At 49.8% G+C, this 4,477-nt stretch overlaps 1 long non-coding RNA gene across 1 annotated transcript; it reads right to left on the bottom strand.

Annotated features, from left to right (window-relative positions):
* Window positions 1-884: 884 nt before the first annotated feature.
* On the bottom strand, window positions 885-4,014 carry LOC147579047 (uncharacterized). Its single transcript, XR_015253488.1, has 3 exons — window positions 3,866-4,014; window positions 2,114-2,269; window positions 885-1,510 (listed from the first exon to the last, which is right to left on the bottom strand). It is a non-coding gene; the product is annotated as an uncharacterized LOC147579047 (long non-coding RNA).
* Window positions 4,015-4,477: the final 463 nt, after the last annotated feature.

The raw sequence follows: 4,477 nt of genomic DNA, 5'->3' as shown, positions 1-4,477 counted from the left end.
CTATATAACATACATACATTGCTACACATAAACATCCAGACAGATAAAACAGAAGTCTTATGGCTTTATATTTAAATATTTTATGAAATTTTTAAATTTTATATCAAGTACAATAATACAAAACTTGTATTACAAACTTCTAAAAGAACAGTTAGATCTAAATGGTGATTCTGGCAGATGGGACAAGTTAAGCTTACCCATTTAGATAGCTACAGCTTTTACCAATATTTGTGGAGAAAACTTTGAAGGTTTTTGTTTTCTTTAATAGATAATCCTGTGGAGGCTGCAGACTAAATTTTGGGCAAGGGAGCCTGTGAAATATCAAGTAGCAGTTTGTTTTTTAAAAACCTGTTTTTTCCAGTTTTGGGAGTTACTTTAGCCAACAGTTTTCTCCTTGGATACTTACAGTTCTAAGACATGGTAAGATTAATATTTCCAAGGGACTGAGAAAGGATAGAGGGTTTATCTAAGAAGGAACTCAAGGGCATATTTGCTTGTTATCAAAAATCAAAGACGAACAGGCAGGCCACAGACTGGACAAAGATCATTTCAGAGCTTATGTCTAACAAAGGACTTGCATCCAGAATATATGAAGTACATCTAGAACTCAATAATAAAAAGAAAACCCAATTTTTTAAAGTGGAGGGGGTGGGGCGCCTGGGTGGCGCAGTCGGTTAAGCGTCCGACTTCAGCCAGGTCACGATCTCGCGGTCCGTGAGTTCGAGCCCCGCGTCGGGCTCTGGGCTGATGGCTCAGAGCCTGGAGCCTGTTTCCGATTCTGTGTCTCCCTCTCTCTCTGCTCCTCCCCCGTTCATGCTCTGTCTCTCTCTGTCCCAAAAATAAATAAAACGTTGAAAAAAAAAAAATTTAAAGTGGAGGGGGCATAGAAAATAAAGATTAAATGTAGTGTGGGATCCTAGAAGAACCTGGAACAGAAAAGGGACAATAATAGGGAAACTAATGTATTTGAATAGTTTATAGTTTAAGCAAAAAAGAAAAAAAAATCAAGGGTAATTACTGTTAGGGTCAGGCGTAAGGCAGGGTAAAGATAGGAGTCAGAGGCTAAAAAATTTTAGCAGTCAAAGGCTTTATTTGGGAACTAAGGTCTCGGGCGAGGTTCTGTGACTCAGGGAGAGAGAGAGAGAGGAGTCAGGGAAGTGGCGCCCAGGTGTGGTGGGGTGGGGTTTTTAAGCTGCAGGGGTTCCCGGTTTAGGTCGGGTTGGGCCTTTTTCGTGTCAAGTCGTGCTGTCGCTTGGTGATTGGTTGACCTCCAATTCGTTCTGGCACGCTACTAGGGGCTTTTCGTTGGGTTGCACTGGCAAGATGGCTGTCCCCTCTACTGTGGTTCCAAGGACATCCTAACATTCCAATCTCTTATTGGTGATAATGGGCGACGGATCTGATCTGGCTGCTTCCTGCGGGTGTAAGGGCGACGTCATGGTATGTGGGGTCTGAGTTGGAATGCGGGAATATGGCCGGACCACCATCTGGTGAAATGCAACCTGGGAAACTTCATGAATTCATTTTCATACAAAACGGAGAAAACAAGGTAAGAGCATAAGTATTATACAGATAGCAACTAGTGGGGTGACTATGGGGAGGAGCCAAGTTAGGAGGGGTGATTGCCACCAGGAGGTTAGGAGGTCTGAGGATCCTGGGCGGGCGGATAGAGTTTTTTGGATTTCCTTTAGGTGTTCTATATTGGTTTCAACTAAGCCTGATTCAATGAGGTAGTAGCAACATTCCTCCCTCAGGAACAGGCATGTTCCCCCTTTTTCTGCTGTCAGGAGATCTAGGGCTCGTCGGTTTTGTAGAGTGACCTGTGCTAGGGAGTTGATCTGCCTTTGTAAGGCGGATAGGGAGGTTGCTGAGGCTTCTAATTTATTGAGGATGTCTCGGCCCAACAGGGGGACAGGGCAGGAGGGGATGACTAGGAAGGAGTGGGAGAAGTGGAAGCTATCCAGGCAGCAGGTGAGTACCGGTGTGCATGGGGGAATGGAGGGGGTGTCATTTATGCCCATGACCGAAACGGAGGACGGCGTGGTGGGGCCTGAATAGCTCGGCAGGACGGAATAGGTAGCCCCCGAGTCCAACAGAAAGGAGATGGACTTACCCGCTACCTGGAGTTTTACCCTGGGCTCGGTGTGGGTCACCGGAGTTACTGAGTCTGGGCCTCGTCAGCCATCATCCTCCATCTCCAGCAGTTGGAAGGCAGAGTCCAATCAGGGTGAAGCCTCACCACGTGGGGGTGTTGCGAGTCTGTCGTCCCCTCGGTTAGGACAATCGGATTCCCAGTGGCCCATTTGCTGGCACAATGGGCATGGACTGGTAGGCTTTTTGGGATGGGGACACTGACGAGACCCATGGCCTTCTTGGCCACATTTAAAGCATGGCCCCGGAGGGAGCCGTGGTCTGGAGGGCTTTATTGTGGCTGGCCTCAGGGCAGCTACCAAGGCTTGGGTCTGTAATTGTACCTTTTGTTGGAGACGGGCCTATCGCCATTGTTCTTGACCTTCCTCTCGGCCATTAAAAACTTTAAAAGCCATCTTTACCAGGTCGGCCATAGGGGTTTGAGGACCATCTTCGGCCTTTTTTAGTTTTTTTTGAATATCAGGGGCTGATTGGGAAATAAAATAGGTGGCCAATACTGTGGCCCCGGCAGGGGTGGTAGGGTCTAGTCTGGTATACTGGGTAAGTGCCTCTGTGAACCGGCTAAGGAAGGCTGAGGGGTTTTCATTGGGGTCCTGTATTATTTCTTGAACTGATTTGTTCGAGGTTGCCCTCATGCCTGCTAGTAGGCACTGGATCATCTGGTCCTGGCGCTGGTGACCATTGCCTGCATGTTGGTAGTTCCAATCGGGGTCGGCCGCCGGGACAGCATCCACCCCCACAGGCATAGTGGGGTCGGTCATGTGGGTTTGGTCTGCATGTTCCCTGGCTGTGGCCTGGATGCGCTCCCTCTCCTCAGGGGTGAGGCTAGAGGTGAGGATTACATGGATGTCATGCCATGTGAGACTGTAGGCTTGGGCAAGGTATTGGAATTCTTTAATGTATTGGGTGGGGTCAGCCGAGAATGACCCTAGCCGCTTTTTGATGGCGGATAAGTCTTGGAGGGAGAAGGGGATGTGAACCGAACCAGGCCTTCAGGTCCTGCCACCTCACGGAGAGGTAAGATGGCCGCTGGGTTCTGTTCGCTGGGAGGGGCCTGAGCACGAGTTTGGGATGATATGGGAGGCGAGGGCAGGACAGCTGGGGGTTGGGAGTATGGAAGGGGGCGAGGACAGGTGGGCAGTGTGGCTAGATCCTCTAATGGGTCGAAGATCGGGGAAGTTGGTGAGGTGGGATTGTCGGGGGGGGGGGGGTTGTGGGTGGGCAAGGAGCATGCATGCAGAGGGGCAGGAGGAACATAGGTTGGGGCGAGACCTGAGGTCCCAAAAGACCATGACGTAGGGTATTTCTCCCCATTTTCCCAGCCAATGGCAGAAATTGTCCAGGTCGGTTAAGATTTGGTATTGTAAAGACCCCTCGGGTGGCCATTGAGAATCATTATCTAATCTGTACCGAGGCCAGACTACAGTGCAAAGATGGATGTTACGACGAAGTTCATCTTGTAAGCCCAGGAGCCGGAAGTTTTTTAATAGACATTGGAGGAGGGGTAAGAGATCGAGGTGGTTTAGACTCGTTGCTCCCCATTGGCGTGGCAGGGCGAGGTGTCCCTTGCGCTGCAATAAGAGGCCTACTGGCGTGCGGGCCTTTCAGCGTGCGGGCCTTGCGGCATGCCGAGGAAAGGAGACTGACTTGCGAGACGTCTCTCGTGGGTGTCAGCCGTAGTTGGAGGAGGGAAGGAGGGGTCTGTCCTACTTACCGGCTCCTGTAGGCTCTTGGGAGTAGGGTGGTTGGTGTCTGGCTTGGCGAGGAGGGAGCTCAGCCAAGGGAGGCGAGCTACTACCTCCCCACCGGGTTTCGGCACCAAATGTTAGGGTCAGGCGTAAAGCAGGGTAAAGATAAGAGTCAGAGGCTAAAATATTTTAGCAGTGAAAGGCTTTATTTGGGAACTAAGGTCTCGGATGAGGTTCCATGACTCAGGGAGAGAGAGAGAGGAGTCAGGGAAGTTGTGCCCAGGTGTGGTGGGGTGGGGTTTTCAAGCTGTAGCGGTTCTGGGTTTAGGTCCAGGTGGGCCTTTTTCGTGGCAGGTCGTGCTGTCGCTCAGTGATTGGTTGACCTCCGATTCGTTCTGGCAACTTTTCGTTGGGTTGCGCTGGCAAGATGGCCGTCCCCTCTACTGTGGTTCCAAGGACATCCTAACAATTACTACGAAGCTTTTTGTTTTTGTTTTTGTTTTTAAGGGTAGGGGCAGTCTGATGAATTTTTTTGCCTGCAGCAGAAGCCAAAAATATGGGAAGGCCTAGACTTTGTGGGATTTGCTTACAGAGTAAGGGACAATAAGTCAAGCCTTCTTGTGCCTTTTCTGTGCTTT

Source organism: Puma concolor, chromosome B4 (assembly GCF_028749965.1).
Source record: "Puma concolor isolate L17-30 chromosome B4, mPumCon1.1.hap2, whole genome shotgun sequence".
NCBI lineage: Eukaryota > Metazoa > Chordata > Mammalia > Carnivora > Felidae > Puma > Puma concolor.
This window is presented reverse-complemented; position numbering and strand designations above follow the sequence as displayed.